Consider the following 19,831-nt stretch of genomic DNA (forward strand, 5'->3'; position numbering starts at 1 on the left):
GCCTTTTAATTTGTGCCAGTGATGCAAAAGAGTTAGTGTTCTCGCCAACATCTGTCAACTCGCGATTTAATATTGTGAGAAAATGCGTTTTTTAAAATCAACTGAAAGCAATTTTTGAATTGCCACACTTTGTTCTTTTTCTTCAATGCTAAAAAATTAAGACATCCGTCTTCTAGGTATCCACTTTTCCAAGTTGTTGAGGGTAGCTTGATATTTTTAATGTCATCTGATGTAAATGTTGAGTTTTCATCTTCCATTACAGCATCAAGAACTGCCGTATTACGCACAATTTCAAATTCATCAAGTGCTTCTTTATTGTGGTCTTCAAGAACTGTAACAGGAAGTTCTATGGTTCCAGGTGTTTCTCGTGCTTGCCTTGTGAGAACCACAGCTTAGTTAACCCACGTTTCAAAGGCAATGATTAAAAAAAAATTCCAACACAGTTTCTGCAAGATATGCTGAGTTGTGAGCAGTGATGGGGACAAACTTTAAAAAACGTTCGGCCGGTTCGTCAGAAAAAACGTAGCGAACAGTGAACGAAAGCTGGTCGATATGACACAGGCAGCGACCCAAACCTCTGAAAAATATCTGTTTCTCTGACCATTCTGTTTCAGATACTTTGAAAACCGAAATTTCTGTTTTTGATTTCGGTTCTCACCTTAACACAAAGAGAATTGGCCGCTTCTTTTCGGATATCGTGGTTTCAGTAGAAGGATAGGAAGAGTGGCGTTTTTTTCATGAAAAGTGGGGGGTAGGGCCTACAACATCCCTGTAAAAAACAATAACAGAAGGCAGAGATAGAGGTAATACGGGCTTGCGGTATATAAGAAAAAAAAGGGAGGTATAAGGCAAGATCGTTCCGATGAAGCCGTTTCTTACGCCATTTCCTTAGCCGTTTCTTAAGGTGACGCAATATAGACCTATCCTTAAAAAAAAAGCTGATAGTATTGTATGAAACAGAAAAAAGGGGTAAAAAACGCTTCTCTTTCGGTGGTCTATTTGCATATTTTTCGATTTTCTGTTTGGGTTTTTCTTTGTGGCCAAAACAGGGGAGCGGGTTAAAATACCGGTATTTTTCTGTTGTTTTTTCATCGTTTCGATACGCTGGACACAGGTCTGGAGTTGAATCAACGCTTATTGTGTAGTACTTTGCGAGTTTTATTTCCTCTAAATTAGTATTTAAAAGCTTCTCAACCATCATATTGTAGCGTTCACGCATCGTTGTAAGAGAACTCTCGCCATCCGTTATAACTGTAACGGATAGACAAACGACCGACGGAAGTGTCATTCGAGTGTCATCCGATTGCTGATGCATTTGGATTCATCGACTGACCCTTTCCCACGCCTGTAAGACTATAAATGGGACTGTAGTGTAGACCTTGGGTCCCAGTAGTTAGATAGAACAGTTATGTTTACTTTGTGTAGTGCTTAAGTGTTGAAGTGATTGAATACACCGATATTGAGTCACCGAACCCATCGGCGATAACTCGTTACATGGTGGAGATGCAGGGTAGACCTTCCTGGTAAAATAAGGTAAGATCATTGTGCTTGATTCTGAGTTGTTAGGGGACGAAGTGAGAGAGTAAGAAACTAGGAGGCAGGTGCTGTTGAGAGGTCCTTGGAAGGTGTGACCAGCGGGTATTGGTACCTTAAATTGCTTGGGTATAGGACCACAGGCCTGGCCGAGCTTCTTATTCGTTTGAACGTCCACAACTTGGGTAAGAGAGCAGATCTTGTCTTGTTTTACGCGGGTTAAAATAGGTCTACCGGGGGGTTCGGCGATCCTGAATGATCGGGTGTAGATGAGTACGGGTCCACTGCGGCAAAGTAAACGGTTAAGGAGGATTGCAGCGTCACCCGAGGGCGAAGTAAGGGAACGTAGGGGGGCCAACGTAACGGAAGCTCAAACGGAAGTTACGACCAAAGTTTGTGTTAGTACTGGGACGCAAACCTCTCTAGCGATTAGTCAACCCGCCCCGAGCCTCGGAGCTGAATCAGGGAATCTGGTTGGGAGTTCTGGAGAGAGGTCGAATCGGGGGTGCAATTATCGGAAGTTCTTGCTACAGCGGAGACCGAGAGACAGTGGTCTAGGAGAATGGACGGTCGTAGATCCAGACGACTCAGGAGAAGAGGCGGGCGCAAGGGAGCGATCCGCTACCTATCCACCCCTGCCAGGAAGTAGGGCCGAGAGTAGGCTTAACTTGGTGGAAGCGGGGATAGAAGGGGCCTACTACACGGAGTCACTGCAGTGGGATTCCGGCGACCTACGAGAGGACGCAGTAGAGCTCAGAGCGACTTCCGAGCCGGAAGAGGGCACCAGTCGGGAGGGCTCGGATTGGCACGGTTGGAGAAGCCAACCCATATCCTCGAGAGAGTCATCACTTGCGAGTGAGTCGGTAGACGAAGAGGAGCTTGCGAGTGAGTCGGTAGACGAAGAGGAGCTTGCGAGTGAGTCGTCAGGCAGTTCAGCCGGTTCTCGGGCCGCATCACCAGTAGTCATGGCCCAACGACCACCTGCCCCCCAATTGAAGTACCGGGCTCCTCCGATCTTCTACGGGAGGAAGGATGAGGATGCAGTAGATTGGCTAGAGCGTTATGAGAGTACGGCTCTCTATAACCGTTGGGGAGCAGCTGAAATGGCCGAGAATTTTGGAATGCAGCTGGATGGAGCAGCTAGGAAATGGTTTCTCTGCTCGGGAGCGCCGGCGGTGTGGCGGGATACACCGGCAGTGGCAGCAGCACCGGGGGTGGTGGCTGTGCCTGGGGTGGACGGACTACGAACGAGATTTCTTCGCGCCTTTCAGCCACAACATTATGGCCGCTATCAAGAGGCAAAGTTACGACAGCGGAAGCAGGGGATAGACGAATCAGGGGTGGAATACTTCTACGACGTCATTGATTTGTGTCGGAGGGTAGACCCAGGGATGTTGGAAGAGGCAAAAGTGGATTATCTGTTTCGTGGTTTGAAGCCTACCCTTGTCGAGAAGATCTGGGTGACTAGCCCGAGAACTACGGCGGAATTCTTGACTGCGGTGCAGCTGCACACGGAAGCGTCGGAGTTAGCTATTCGACCAGAATGGGCTGTGAGCGTGTTAGGACCAATGAAGGGGTTACCTCCTCCAAAGGAGGAAGCTGGGACCGAATTGAGAGACGTGGTGTTAGAATTGAAAGCTGAGATCGCCGAGTTAAAGCGCGTGTCAAAATCTCCCAGGCCGGAGGGCGGACGGGGAAACTCGGGGCGACCTCAAAATAATGTGTCGTTTGCATCTCGGACTTCGGATGGGAAGCCTATCTGTCATAATTGTGCCAAAGCGGGGCACATTGCTCGTTTCTGTAGAGCGGAGAAGGGCCAAGACCAGAAAAGAACGGCCCCGAAAGAAGATGGGAAGGGCGGTCAGCGGAGTGATCGTCGAGACGAGGGAGAGAACAGATGGAGAAACGATCGGCGCAAGGAAGAGGGAAGGGCTTTGCAGACTAGGCGACGGGACTCCGAAGAAGATGACCGGAATACCGTGGGCATGGTGTCGGCCGACGAAGACGACTCAGGGGAGACGGCTGTACTGCTTATCGACTCTTCCCGCCTGATAACCGAAGAGGTAGTGTGCCGAGGAATAAGGATCAAGGCCGTGATTGACACCGGAGCGGTGGTGTCGGTGGCGTCTCCGAGCTTGCAAGAGAAATTAGGAGCTCGTCGATTGGGATGGGACGGACCGTCTGTAGTCATGGTAAACGGCCAGAGAGCTCCCCCGCTAGGAGCCCTCGAGCTAGAAATCGAGCATAGAGGAATGAAGGCCAGTGGAAAAGTAATTCTATTGGAAATGAGAGGGATCGAGTTACTGCTCGGTAACGATTTTTTGAGCCAGTTCAAGCGGCTCCAAATAAATTACGTCCCAAATGGCGCTGAATTATTGCTCGGAGAGTTACCCGTGAACGTAATCGAAGAACAGGAGACCGTGAAAGCACCTAGATTGGTCACGAAGACGGGTAGAATGCTTCCGCCCAGAGCCATTGTTCCGGTGGAGATAGAAACCACGACTCTCAATGAAGCAACGTGGATGATTGAACCTTCGGAACATCTGGCTCAAACCAAGGGGCTGGCGGCGGGTAAAGTGCTGGTGTCTTCGGATCAACCGTTAGGACAAGTGTTGATGGTTAATTTAACCAATCGGCGCGCCTATCTAAGAGAGGGAACCGTTTTGGGGCAGATGGAGGCTGTGGAACCCTCCATTGTCGCAGTGGATGAGGGGGAAACGCCAGATTCGCTGGGCGACGATGTTGGGGAGGACTCAGCTGAGTCAATAAGCGACTCAGATTCTATGCCGAGAATGACCTCTATTCCGAGTCAAGCTTTTCGGGCTCAAGTAGCATCGACGCTTCCCCCTGCTGATGTGGAGAAGATGGTTGAGCTACTCGAGGAATTTGACACTAGTTTTGTGTTGAAGGAGGGAGAGCTGGGGGTGTGCAAGATTGCTGAGCATCGCATAAATACTGGTACTGCTACACCGGTACATCAGTCTCCCTACAAGAGTGCTTGGAAAGAGAGGGCTATTGTGCAGAAACAAGTGGACGAAATGCTGAGCAGAAGTGTAATTGAACGTTCAACTAGCCCGTGGGCATCACCTGTGGTCTTAGTGAAGAAAAAGGATGGAAGTTGGCGTTTTTGTGTAGACTATCGCCGCCTCAACGCCATATCCGTAAAAGATGTTTACCCGTTGCCGAGGATCGAAGAGACGCTGTCTCGGATGGGGAACGCTAGCATCTTCTCGACGCTGGATCTGGAGAGTGGGTACTGGCAGGTACCACTAAACGAAGAGGATAAAGTCAAGACGGCGTTTGTCACCCCCGACGGACTTTATCAGTTTCTTGTTATGCCCTTCGGGTTGGCCTCCGCACCGGGGACATTCCAACGCATGATGGATTTGGTTTTAACTGGTCTGAGATGGACGATTTGTCTCGTTTACCTGGACGACATCATCATCTACGCGGCTGATGCAGAGGAACACTTGGTGCGAGTGCGACAAGTGTTGACCGCCCTGCGGAAGGCCGGGTTGAAAATTAAGTTGGTGAAGTGTCAGTTCGGGGCCAGCGAAGTAAAGGCTTTAGGCCACGTCATTAGTGGGGATGGAGTTAGGCCTGACCCAGAAAAACTTAATGCGGTCGCAAACTTCCCTTCTCCGTCGACCCTGTGTAAGCCAAGTGAACAGTTGAAGTGCGTGCGTAGCTTTGTGGGGCTTTGTTCGTATTATCGCCGGTTCATTCCTCAGTTTGCACACACAGCGAAACCCCTGACGGACATGTTTAAAAAGGGTGGTTGCTTCGTGTGGGAAGAGTCTCAAGAAGTCAGCTTTGAGCTGATGAAGCAGGCGCTAGTGAGTGCGGCCACTTTGGCCTATCCCGATTTTACAAGGCCGTTCGAGATACACCCTGACGCCTGTGACTACGGTTTAGGAGCGGTGTTACTACAACGCGTAAATAACATTGAGAGGCCCCTGGCCTACGCGAGTCGCCTCTTGTCTCCAAGTGAGTCGAATTACTCGATCACGGAGAAAGAGTGTCTCGCTTTGGTTTGGGCCGTGAAGAAGTTTCGGTCTTACATATGGGGAATGGATACTTTGGTGGTGACTGATCATCACGCTCTGTGTTGGCTACTCACCAAGAAGGATCTAGCCGGACGTTTAGCTCGCTGGAGTCTACAGCTACAGGAATTCCTACTACGGATCATACACCGAAATGGAAGACTTCATACGGATGCAGATGCGTTTTCCCGCTATCCGGTCGACGCACCACAGGAGCTCGACGAACAGCTGTATTGTACTCTAGCTGCCTTCAGTATTGACACTGAAAGTAAGAGTGAGTTTCAGCAAGCGCAGCAAGTGGAGTGGGACCAAGTCTTCGCGGGTCTGGAGAAAGGAAGAAAATACAGCCAGTATCGCCTTAAGGACGGTCTGCTGTTCCAGACCAAGGTCGTTGACGACGGCCTCCTACTAAGGCTATGTGTGCCTCAATCCTTTAAAAACGAGGTAATGCGCTCTTGCCATCATGACATTACCGCCGGCAACCTAGGTGTCACTCGTACTCTTGACAAAGTGAGGGGTAGATACTACTGGTGGGCCTTGGCCGAGGATGTGCGTAATTTTGTGCGGGCGTGTCGGGAGTGCCAGTCCCGAAAACCAGTCTACCAGCGACCAGCGGGGTTTATGGAAATTCAAAGAAGTGAACGTCCATTCGAGAGACTGGGAATGGATATTCTGGGACCTTTTCCACTGTCCAAGAGTGGGAATAAAAGTATTGTGGTAGCCGTAGATTACGTCACCAAGTGGGCGGAGACTCGAGCTCTACCTTCAGCAGATGCGTCGGAGGTAGCAGATTTCTTGGTGAAATTTGTGTTGTTAAGACATGGAGCTCCACGCCAGTTGACGACCGACCAGGGACGTTGCTTCACCGCTGAGGTAACTCAAAAGGTGTTGCAGGCCCTGGAGACGAACCATCGTACGACAACGGCTTATCGTCCCCAGGCAAATGGTTTGGTGGAAAGGTTGAACCACACCCTAGCTGACATGCTGTCCATGTATGTTAGCTCCGACCATAAGGATTGGGACGAGTCGTTACCTTTCGTAACGTTCGCTTACAACACCAGTCGTCATGAAAGTACGGGACGAACTCCATTCTACCTGGTGTATGGAAGGGAAGCTGTTCTCCCCATCGATGGCGCTCTGAACGCGGATCCGAATTTGGTACCTCCACCTAACCGGGATCCGTCCGAATGGGCGGTGGAACGTCTTCAACAGGCCCGATTGGAAGTGCAGGCTCGCGCTGCTGCTGTGCAGCGGAAGCAGAAAAAAGTTTACGACGAGGGCCGGAGGGAGGCGACGACATATCTACCTGGAGAAGAGGTACTGGTCTACAAGCCTATCAGAAAGGTAGGGAAATCTGAGAAGCTTTTGCATCGTTGGTTGGGACCGTACACGGTCGTACGACAGACCACTCCTAGTAATTACGAGCTGCGGCTGGGACGAACGGTTAAAACTGAAATCGTTCATGTGGAACGTATGAAACCGTTCGTCGATTGCGTTAGCATTCCGCCGCCGGAACGAGAAGCTGCCGTTGGGAGCTCATCAGGAGTCCGTGGACCTGAACCGAGAGGAGTAAACCGGAACTCTCCGGCTGACACTCCAGCTGCACGTGATGGGTCGTCACATGCTACAGCCATCGCGCCCGAAGGCGTCGGCCTTCGACGCTCTACGAGAATACGGGCACCGAGGAAAACATTCTTACTTGCTTTCCCGTTGATGTTTTTGCTTACCGTAATGTCAGGTCCGGGTCCGGTAGCTGCCAGCGAGATCGTCGCCTATCAAGGGGTGATCTTCAAGTCGGAAGGAGACTTAGCCTTTTCCGACTCGGAGTGGGTCGTAGTGACGGATTTTACGTTTGATCCAGTGGATCAAGTGGTAAAATCGTTATACGAGTGGTTAGACATTCGAGTGAATGCCATGTCCAATCACTACGACGGAGCTAAATCACAGTTTAAACAGGCATTGCAACAACATGTGAAAGAACGGGCACAAGAAGAATTGTTGAAATTGCGGAAGGTCTACCCAAGAAGATCTCGAACACGTGAACGGCCGGATCAATAAGCTTTCGACGGAGACAACATCCATTGTGCATGCCCTGGAAGTTCATGCTTCTCTCATTAACGAGACGCTGTGGGAGACTAAGGCAAGTGGCGACGCCGTAGCCGAGCTACAGATTGCTTTTGCAAAAATTGAACGAGAGGCCTGGAAAATGGACAACAAAATGGACGGGGTGGTGAAAGAGATCGAAAGGCAATGGATTGCTACCACGAAAGTTGGAGATGCGTTCCGTCAAATTGGGTCCGCCGTGGGATGGATCGAAGAGGTGTTGGATAACTTTGCCGTTGGATTGGCTGTTATGGCTATGGAACGTCTACCAGCTACCCTTTTTCCCCCGCTGCAAGTTCAAGCCGCCCTGAAAGAAATTAAATCTGTGCTCCCGTCAGGATGGTCCTTGAGTCCATCCATCCAGAAGGGTGATGTCTGGAAAGTGTACACTGAAGCTAAAGTAGTCGTGGCTGCGGTTAATAATGGTCTTAGAATTTTTATTCATTTACCTGTTTTTGAGTTTCCTTTTCGTTTTACACTCTATAAAGTAATCAGTTTGCCGCGCCCTATAGAAAATGCCACACAAGGTGCACAATTTTATCCTCTTCCGCCATTTCTTGCCGTAGCAACTGATAGACAAGCCTTTGTAGAGTTATCAGCAGACGATGCATTTCGTTGTTTAATGTCACCGGCTTTAATTTGTCCGATAAGTAGCGCTATTAATCGGAAACACAGGGAACCCGGGTGTGCAATGTCTTTGTTTGTTAAGGACGAGGCCCGTAGTCGCACCCAGTGCACGACTCATGTGTCACCTTGGCTTGGCCAACAAACTGTATATCTAGGCCATAGGAGGTGGGGTTATTCAACTACTGAAGATACAACAATAACAATAACTTGCCCGCAAAGTCGTGAAAAGGTTAACACTTTAATTAGAAGAAAACCTTTTGATGTCTTTGAAGTTCCAATGTCGTGTACTGCACACCTGGATAATTGGATTTTTCAGGCAAGCTTCAGGAAGAATGTCAAGTATACACTGAACAACGCGTCACTGCCGTCACTCACTGAGCTTGAAAAAGTAGGGCAAGTTTTGAAAGCGCCTGAGGCTAGTGAGACTATACTAGAAAGGGAGGGGGGGACAAGAACCCAGAAAAGCCAGCCGATACTGACGCGCCGTGCGATGATTCAAGGTCGCGTAGCCCTCATGGGGGAACATCTGCGTATCATTGAGGAAGAAGAGAAAGCTAGACGGGGCACGGGGCAACCCGAAACAGTTCGGTACCCGTTCGAATTGGTAGCAGTTATAGCGATTTTATTTTTTTGGTTTGGGAGCAAGTCTGTTCGTTTATTTACGTCAAACCGGGGCAACCATAAAAGCCTTGACTCAACGCATAGTCGAATTGGAAGGTCGATTGACTATTCATGAGGCCGAGGTGGAAGAGCGTTTATAACCGTTACCCGACCCGTTGTATTTGTTTTTGTTTTTCTCTCTCTCTCTCCCCTATTCTGTAAGGAATTATTCGAATTGCTGAAATTATTTTGGTGTTTCTTGTGTAACTTTTCTTTTTCTTCTCAATAGCTATTTGTAGCTGTTATTTTGTTTTATGCTTGTTTTATTGGTAATTTGGTTTTTTTTTTAATGTTTTGCATTAATGTCCATTGGTTCTACCAGTAACCCTTCTAGCATTTGTTGTGACATTTGTTTACATTGAATTTTGCATTCATTTGTTTTCATTAACTTTTGGCTAAAAATTGTTTCTTTGCACTGATTTTTTTTTTTTTGTTTTTGGCCGAAAATTGCTCGTGTCTCTTATGTTTTGGGGTTTATGTTTATTTTTCTCCTTGTTTTTCGTCGTAATAGTGCGATCGGGACGAGTCGCAGGCTGAAGGGGGGGATGTAGCGTTCACGCATCGTTGTAAGAGAACTCTCGCCATCCGTTATAACTGTAACGGATAGACAAACGACCGACGGAAGTGTCATTCGAGTGTCATCCGATTGCTGATGCATTTGGATTCATCGACTGACCCTTTCCCACGCCTGTAAGACTATAAATGGGACTGTAGTGTAGACCTTGGGTCCCAGTAGTTAGATAGAACAGTTATGTTTACTTTGTGTAGTGCTTAAGTGTTGAAGTGATTGAATACACCGATATTGAGTCACCGAACCCATCGGCGATAACTCGTTACAATATCAATAATTTCTTCACAATTTGTCGACGAGAGGTATGAGGTATTTCCTCTGCCGCAATTTCCATATTTCTTCAAATGCTCGCTAAGAAAGGCGTCAAACAGACCTACAAGCTCTAAAATGCCGAGATAATTTCAGTTTTTATTTGATCCCAAAGTTTAATTGCTTCTTTTAAAAGCAAGCCCACTTGAAGAGATAAATTTGATTACTGCAATAACTCTTCGTAGAACTTCTATCCAATATGATTTCTCAGCTTCAAATTGTTCGACGAGTTTTGAATTGATAGTGCCCATTTTTCTTGACCTTGCTACATAATCCATCATGCAAGTGCGATGCTCTTCACTCGTTTTATGGCCCGCTATCATTTTATGCATGTGTTTCCAATCATTAAACCCCGATTTTGAAAAAGAATTTGTTTTAGACGCGCTCAGCTGCCTTTTTCCTTTTTAAACTTCCACTGTCAATTTTCTTCATTTTTGGTCCTAGTCGTTGGCTCTCAACTAACAGTGCTAATTCTACGCAAAACACCAGTCATAAAACCCATCAAGACACTGACTGACGCAATGATTGACTCAACTAATTCAAGGCCAACGACCCCTCCAGCGATGCATCCGCATCCGGCTTAAGAAGCCGAGGCCTAAGGGTTAATACAACATGACCTAATATAACGTTGAGCAGACTGGCATGCATTAAGCGCTGGTTCAGTGATTCTAGGTCTCTTACTATCTTATATGCCCAACAATTATTAGAACATTATTTATAAAATTTATCGTTTATCTTAAATGCCAAATTTTGTTTAATTTAAAAATAGTTTTGTTTGGACAGTGACAGTCGTCGGGCGTTCCCCCCAGCTCTCAGGGCCCCGGGCAGCTGCCCGGGTTTGCCCAATGGGTAATCCGGCACTGCTTATGTCAATCTGTGTGTACACGAAATAGAATTTAAAACCCTTGCATGTAATGGCACTCATACAATTTATTATACTCTATCGACAAAGCTGTCTTTTCGTCCCCCAAATTGGATAGTCTGGTTATGAGAGTGGCCATTGTTCTTCGATTGCCTCTTTTTAGTTCTCAAATGCTTTCACTTGTACTAATTATGGTTTTAGATGACAATTGAAACAGGACATGAAGTACAGACACAGCATGAGCACTTTGGCTACATTGTCCTTTTGCCATGTTAACTATAGAGTGTAGAAGCTATGCACTGGATGATAAAATTAGTTAAATAGCTACACTATTACAAGGATGAATTCAAGAGTGACCTAACTCGTCACGTGCTGATGTAACTGACCTAATGAAGCTCCTAGCAGACAGCTTTTATATTTTTTTGTATTCTCAATGTTGCCATGTTTATCGGATATTTCACAACAGGTTTTATAATCAATTTCTAATTTACTTCGGATTTTAGTAAAATTGTAATTTTGGTCTTCGAATACCGATGAAAAAAATTTATATAATTTAATATTAGATGAATATGTAAATGCCAAAACGACATGAAAGAATTAGTATTATTTTATATATATATTGGCCAGAAGAAATTACAATAAGTCCGTTTCGTAAGGATTAGGGATAGCAGTAAGCACAATCGTATCATACTTTTCAATCAATACTACACATTTTTTGCTGACGCTCTCAACACAAATAGCAACAAGCTCCTTACCCCTACCCACTATCCTAGTAGTTTGCCTAGCTATTTTGTCTATCAATATGGAACCAATTCGAGGGGGAGAAAGTACGTCCTTTCGGACCGTTCCAAATTTGTAAGCAAACAAAAAAATAGTTGGTCCAACGAGCGAAGCGTGATTTTCAACGACAAATATTTTTTTTCTATTATAAAAAAATCGCCATTCTTCAATAAGGAATAAAAATTTATTCGCTTTGGGGACTTAGCATAGCTAGAAGTGGGGAAAAAACCTCCATTCCTCAACCTAACTTTCGGATAGAAAACATAATCTTTGTGAAGCTCTAATTCAATTTGTTTCAGTTCTGCCATAGCGTTTGACCCACGGAAAAGATTTTTCAATGCGACGACTTCTTCCGCCACAAATTTTCTCTTGGTTGATTTCCCCCCTCATTGTATATCTGTTGCGGATTGTCAAAGTCCACCTGAAGAGAGAGTTTCTAAATTTGGAAGGCCCGTCAGACGGCCTATTATTTTTGACTTGTAATGTATGTTGTAAATGTAAACTTTGTGTAGGCCGCCAGGGGCGCTGCCAAGCAAAGCCTTCTTTGTGGCCGATATCGGCAATAGCCGTTGTTAGAATTTTTCCCCGTGTAGAAGCAGACGCCATTATTTGTGTCAAAAATCGGTTTCAATAAAATCAGTGGTAGAACCTGCCTAAGTTAAACTCACAAAGGTATTTAATCGCAGGTATTAGCGTTATTATTAAGATTTAATACTTTTCATGGTCCTTCGAACTTTTTTGAGACTGACGATATCGTCCAAGTAATTGACGTAATTTAAAGTGTAGACTTTGAGTGAGAGATTTAACCCGTGTTGTAAGGAATCACGTGTTGGAAAAAATTTTCAGCCCACTATTAATTTATAGTGTAAGGTTTTTTTGACCTATCTGTTTCCTAACTAACCATTCCCATTTGGTCCTAATCGTCGTTGTCACACTACTCTATAGGCAATGCTCCCTAGGCAAAGACCATACACCTTCGAAGAGCACCAGAAGATGAGAGTATATTAAGTATACGTTATAGGTTAAGATCTCTTTACTAACCCTGTTCCACAGTACCTGGGGAAAATTAGTAGGTTAGAAGAATTCCACGCACAAGTAAAGTTTGGGGAACGACCTCATCCACTGCATCCTACACCTACCAGGCCCTATCAACCTCTACCACCTGGAGTGCATATTGACGAGAAGTTGGCTATCTATGAAACTGGTTTCTACAACGTGGCCATCAGATATCTGCCTCGCAGAGATGCTGTAGTAGTCACCAATCTTCAAGTCAATGCAGACAAGGCCAGATATCTGGAATCACTGAAGCCAGAAGACCAACGGCAGCCAATAATTGTGGTAGAAGAGCAGCAGATCTACCCTCACATCCCACTTCCATCAGGGCCATTGGTTCATCCAACACCGACGCCGGCACCGAGACTGATACCACCGCCAGGTACGCCCAGTAAGGACCATCATTGTTTCCAACATTTTCGCAGCGAGGGCAGGAGTACCAGAAAAAGACCAGGAGAACGTCAAGGTGGCAATTAAAGACACGGTGAAGAGAGAGAAAGAGGAAGAATTCGTTCTTCAGGTATTGGAGTCGGAATTCTAAGCAAGTGTGGCAAGAAGAAATCCTTAAGAAGTTGAATTTTAATTTCAAGTCATTAACAAGGTGTGCGATTTCGCAAAAATACAGTCTTTTGTTTCTTCTTAAATTCGTTTTTGTGTTGCTTTAGACAAATTTTTCAGATCACCAGTAGAACTCCACAACAAAAATGGCTGCCAAGAGATTGAATCAAGCAACGTTGGCGGTGACCATAGAAGTTTTGGAGAAAGAACTTCATAAAGACTTGAAGAATTATGAAACCGCAGCTTCTGAAAACAGATTGCAGGAAGCTGAAACTGCATTTGAGCTGGCCGATGACAGGATTACGAAACAATCATCCCTATGTTGGATGCCCCCGAAGCTCAACAGAAATACCTGGTGCAGCATGAAAATACGTCGACCGTTTCCACAAAATAAGCATCGACTGGAAGAAAAAGAAACCAGTAGAAACAACAAGTATGGCAAGCCCCATACTCCGAGTTGCAGCTCCAAGTGGAAGCAATACACCTCCATGTACTAATGTTACTCCACCGATGAATGCGATGCAACTACAAGTACCTTCAACCCCGTGGAATATCGCACATCTGTTACCATGGATAGAAATCACCAAATTTGATGGGGATCTCAGCAAGTGGGAGGATTGGTGGGCAATCTTTCGCACACTGATCCACGAGAATCCGTCAATGAGACCTATCGAGAAATTCAGCAGACTGAAGTTGCATTTAACGGAGGACGCAGCTGGTGCGATATCGTACTTGGATCTGACAGATTTCAATTAAAACAAAGCAATAGATATTTTAACTGGAAAGTACAAAAATCCGAGATCGGTAAAAGCAGACCATTATATTACCATAACAGAACTTCCAAGAGTAGAACATCAAGAGGACTTTAAAGGACTACGGAAACTACATGACAAGGCAATGGGCCATGCTTTGAACCTCGGCAGTTTAGACCAACAAACAGCTCAGAATGAAGCAATTATGGAGATCTTGACAAGACAACTGCCAATTGAACTAAAATCCCGATAGCATGGAAAAACCAGGCAGTTCCACAAGACATTAACAGATTTCTTTACCTTCATCGACTCAATAGCTGGAGATTGGGAGTATGCTTACTCAACCGAGAAGCAAGAAAAGAAGAAAACAAGGCCAGAAGCAAGCGAAAAGACGCAAAGAGTTACATTTTCCACCACACCTACGGCAGCTGAACTAGCAGTCACAGGCACTGCTACAGAATATCCTAGAGACAGGAAACAGTATGCTGCGGTCAAAAGAAAATGTTTATTCTGCAATGATAAAAATTCCCCGGCAAAATGTGATATCACTCTAGAGAAGAAACTGGAGCTAATCAAGAAAGAAAAAAGGTGTTGGAAGTGCCTGGGACAAAATCATCAGGTGGGAGAGTGTTGGAGTACAAGAAAGTGCTACAAGTGCGGACAGGGTCACCACACGTCTATCTGCAACAAAGCAGTAAAGCCGAAATCGGTGACAGCAACTGTGGCAGCGTCTCCAATGTTAAAAGTAGCAGATGGCACTCCACTCTCAATCAAAGCACGCCTATTTGGTGGCGTATACGTCCAGACGGCAACGGTGGTAGTGAAGGGTCCAAACGGGTGGCATAAAGCTATCGCATATATCGATCAAGGATCAAATGCAACCCTTATTAGGAGTGAATTAGCACAAACTTTAGGGCTACAAGAAGTCGGAAAAATCAATCTGAAGCTGCAAGCAGTGTGACACATCCATCCAGAAAAGGAAAGAAGCGTAAGAAAGCTACGACTTCACGGAACAATCCCACAGGCGGAAGATATTGAACTTGAAGCAATAGAGCAACCCGAAATCGGGAAAATTGCTGGGTCAAGTAAGATAGAATTCGTCAGCGAACTTTGGAGACAAGGATACCAACTAGCCGACGACAGAATACTGAGCGGAAAAGCAGGACCCAGCCAAATAGACGTCTTGATCGGAGCGAATCAAGTTTGGAAGGTTCTCGGCTCAAAACAGATCGTGTCGAATACAGGTATTCGAGCGATAGAAAGTAAATTGGGATGGCTACTACTAGGGCAAGATGAGAAGGTAGCGTTATCGTCTACAACGGCTATCAGCTTTCTCTTAAATGCTAAACTAGGAACACCCAAAGATTTACATGAAGACCCTGACCCGAAAAAAGAAGAAATCGATTTTGCCAGATAGTGGAAACTAGAGACACTAGATCCACTGGAAAAGGTGTCACTTTCAGTACAGTGAAAGACCTATTCAGAGTCCATCATTCAAGATGATGATGGACGTTATGTAGCACCACGCCCATGAAATGGGAACAAAAAATACCTTAGCAAGAATAAAGCCATGGCAGAAGGTCAGACAAAGACACTGATAAGAAGATTGGACAGAGACCAGGAGATGAAGACTTCATACGAAGCCGAGTTCGGTAAATTAAAGGATCTTAGGTTCATTTCCAAGGCGGATACGTCATTCGACGGTATCTACACGGTTCTGCCCCATCACCCGGTTGTCAGAAAAGACAAAACCACCACTAGAGTAAGGCCAGTTTTCAATGGTTCAGCAAAACCGGAAACGGGTTTCAGCACTAATGATTGCCTAGAAGAAGGACCCAATCTGAACCCGGACATTCTTGACATCATGTTACAGTTTAGGCTCAACCTTATTGCCTGAACAGCTGACATAAGGCAAGCGTTTCTAATGGTGAAAATGCTTAAAGAAGACGCGGAAGCATTAAGGTGTTTTCTAGAGGATGAAAACGTCCCAGGATCACTGCAACTTTATAAATGGAACATTTGGAAAATGCACATTGGTAAATTTGGCTTCCATTTGGACTCACATGCAGCACGGCAGTGCTCAGGACCGTCCTGAAGAAACATTTGGAGTCCTATGAAGGTGACTTAGCAGAAAACAGCAAACAAATTCTACGCCATCTATATGTAGATGACTACTTGTCAAATGCATTTACAGTAGAAGAAGCAATGGCTGTAATCGGAATTGTGCTGAAACTTGTTGCTGACGCAAGCATGGACTTAAGAAAATGGGTGACAAGCAGCCAACAGCTGCGTAGATATCTACAAAAACAAGGCCTAACCAACGACTCAACCAAGTCGCACTCATGTCTTAATTTAGACCCACAAAAAGTGCTTGGAGTCAGATGGAATACTAGCACGGATTGCTTTTATTTCAAGGCAGAGGTTATCGTAGACGGAGCAGCAAAAGTTCAAATGTTGACTAAACGAGCTTTTGCAAAAATTTCAACAAAATTGTTCGATCCACTTGGATTAATTGGACCCGAAACGCTCCAATTTAAGCTTCTTTTTCAAGAATCGGGGCAATTCAAGATTGGATGGGACGAGAAGGTGCCCAAAGAAACGGAAAACCGATTCAGAACAATTGTTAAAGACTTAAAATACATCGACAAGATACAAGTGCCAAGGATGATTTCTATGGCACCTAGCAAACACACGCAAAAACTGCATGTTTTTTGTGACGCTTCAACCAAAGCGTATGGAGCTGTTGCTTACGTGAAATCCAGACATCCATATTTCATTCGGCTAATTTGCTGCAAAACCAGAGCAGTACCACTCCCAAAGAACGAGGTATCTCTACCACGGTTAGAGTTACTTAGTGCCGAACTCGGCAGTGTTACCTGCAAAAAAAAGGTGAACAACGATTTATTTGGAAAAAGCCATCTGTGGGTAGAAAATATTAATAGTTTACCTTTTTAAGGAGAGGTAGGGCGGTTTTGGCGCAAAATCATCATAAGGGGGGTTGGGTAATGTCAGTCCAGACTCTTTTATTTTGCCCTAGGTATTAAATGTCTGGAAAAAAGTGTAGACTGTATCATCGGTAGACTCCCCTACCCCCCGGCTAAGTAGAAAAATTTTTACAATACAAAGAGTCATTCCATTACTCGTTATTGTCATTATCGGGTCGGGTAATAGGGTAGCATATGGAAACACAAAATTATTTTTATCAGTATGCTAGCTATCTGTTACAAAATTGTTAGTGGGTTATTGGATACGTTTCCGTAGGGCACGCGGGAGATCCGCGTTCAAAGCTTGTTTGCGTTAGTAGTATTCAGCTAGTGTCTTCTCTCTAGTGCAGCAACTTTTACACCTTTGTTAAAATTGGATATGTTTAATAAATATTGACGAATTCTATTTATAATGAATTCTGCACTAGAGAGAAGACAAACGTGTTTAATATAATGAAATAGGCAATGTTGCGAAAGGCGCAAATTTCAAAAAATTGTGAATTTCAATCATAAATTTAACATATAAATAATTGCCTAATCTAGATGAATTAGGTATTTAAGGATAGAGAAATAAATTAAGCTTAAATGAAATAAATTTCTGGACACATTGATTGGTAATTTTATAGATAACGAACGAAAAACCCCAATTTTTACTATACCCCCGAGAGGCGAGGGGCCTCCTATACTAGCGAGCCTGGTTGGGAATCTTGGGACCCTTTACTGAACACCCGCCGGTCTTGGGGATAGCCGAGAGTGTACCTTTCCTATTATATTGTGGTCGGACCATATATGGTGCCTCGTTGACCACTCCCATAAATGACCAAAACCCAAATTTTCTACGTTCATAAGGATTCGCTCCGCCTGCACAAATAAGGATCATGATTGTGTTATCGCAGATGTATCTTCTGTGACAACTTTCTTCATAGAGTTTGCCAGAAACTATATCACCAACCACACCATCTGATGGTTTGCGGCTTCTCGCGGATGATCCATATTGCTTTACGTAATATCGTATTTGCTCTTCGACGGGCAGCATGATTGTGTAGCAACCGTCGTGAATATCTTTGACGTTCTTTATATAGGGATGGCAACTTGGCTGTTCTTTGATAGGATTTCAATGCACTCCAGTTTTCAAAGTTTCGGAACATTTGTTGCAAAGAAATTTTTTTCGTATGGTGTTCTTCAGATGAGCAAACTTTTTTTGGAAAAGATATGGACTTCTGAATGCATCTTTCACGTTGTTTTCTGGGAGAGCGATTTTCAATAAAGCCAAGTGGTCCTTCAGCGCACAATTAGATGGCCCATGTTTCACGTAAAAAGCAGTGCTTAATAAAGCGAGATATTGTTTCTTTGCTTCTACATTGACTAATTCCTTCTAAAAGTTAGAGTTTGATAAACAAGAAATAAATTGTAATTCACTTGATCATCGAAATCACCAGAATTATCAAAATGTCGTTGTCGTCATCATCTTCAGATTCTCCAAAATCATTTGTGCTCCAATCAATCAAATCGTAATCTAAATGATTTTGATACTGGTCTTCTTCGTAAAAGTTACTATCCATCTATAACATCAGTTGAAATTCACTAGGGACTTGTAAGCCTTCTGTAGGTTGGAAAATAATAACTGTAACAGATTCAGACGGTTCTCCGAACTTAGGTGAATTTCTATTCCCCTTTTGGTTTTCGTAAAACATAAAACATTGTTTAGTTTAAGTCATCACTTGTTGTAGTATTTCTTGTTTGTTCAAATACAACAATTTTGTGTCAATATGCAAAAATCCCACCAACCGGTAAGCATCGGAAGCTAACTCGATGGAGACGTAACTGACGCAGATTCAAAGCAGCGTGTTATACCGTCACGTGAACTACTCCCCTTTCGAACTGCGTATCTCCGTGTCTTCCTTAGAGCGGACTCCTTCCTTACTCTTCCTCACTTCTCCACCATTGTCGCAGTGTTGTCCAATGTGCGGGTGACTCATATCTGCGAAGAGAAAACCACTCTCCGTTTTCAACCACGACAATATGGTAGTCCTTCGGATAGGATGATATTTCTTCTTCTAAGATATAGTCCGTAAATATTGGCCTTTGGCAGAAAGATAACCAAGCTTGCAAAAGAAGGCTGCTTCTTGTCGAAATTGAATTCGTTTCTGGGTAATTTAACGGAAATAAATGAGGCCTTTTTTATTTACTTTCCGTGGAAAAGCCAGTCAATGCTACCAGATAAAATGCTATACGATAAGATAGAGATCTTTAAAGTAAATACTTTGCCTTTGTAGGTCTTGAGATATCATGCAGCTATGACATTAGGTGAAGAGCCAGAGCAAACTTTTGCTAAAATGTATCGTTACTTTTCTTTCACTAAACGAATGTCAAAAGCTCGTAAGTCTATTAGTTCTTTTAGAAAATATCTTTTTAAAATTTTTCTCATGTGGTTAGATCAGATATCATTTTTCAAAGGCAATTTTGTACGAGAATGCATGCAAGGAGAAGCAAATAGTTATTACACTAATTAAACGTTTAAGAACTGTAATTATCTAAAATTCATTAACACACATCAAGAAACGAGAGATGCGATTTGTATGTTTCAATTATTTATTACTAGAATTTAACATATATACAGTACCCACACAAAGTTTGGAAACACGACGAGTTTTTCCGCGCTTTTAACACGGCGGCTTACGGGCCAAAGTGTCTGCCTTTTTTACGCAATAACTCACGTTTGAGTTATCGCAAAGCAAATCCAAAAAAATCCTCTTGTTGAGGAAAGAATTTCCTTTCACCATGAATTTTTTGAAATGTTTGTGAATAGAAGTTTAGCCCCAAAGTCATAGGTATAAAGTTTGGAAACATCGGCGCGCTCGCCATATGTTTCCATGCTAAAGTGTATGTTACTGAAAAAATTATTAAAAATTCCAATTTATGAATTTTTACTTGAAACTTTTACAAACGGTAGACGACATAGTCGTCTACATTTTGACAAAGTTTCAATTTTTTTT

The sequence above is a fragment of the Daphnia magna genome, linkage group LG6, assembly GCF_020631705.1.
Source record: "Daphnia magna isolate NIES linkage group LG6, ASM2063170v1.1, whole genome shotgun sequence".
Lineage (NCBI taxonomy): Eukaryota > Metazoa > Arthropoda > Branchiopoda > Diplostraca > Daphniidae > Daphnia > Daphnia magna.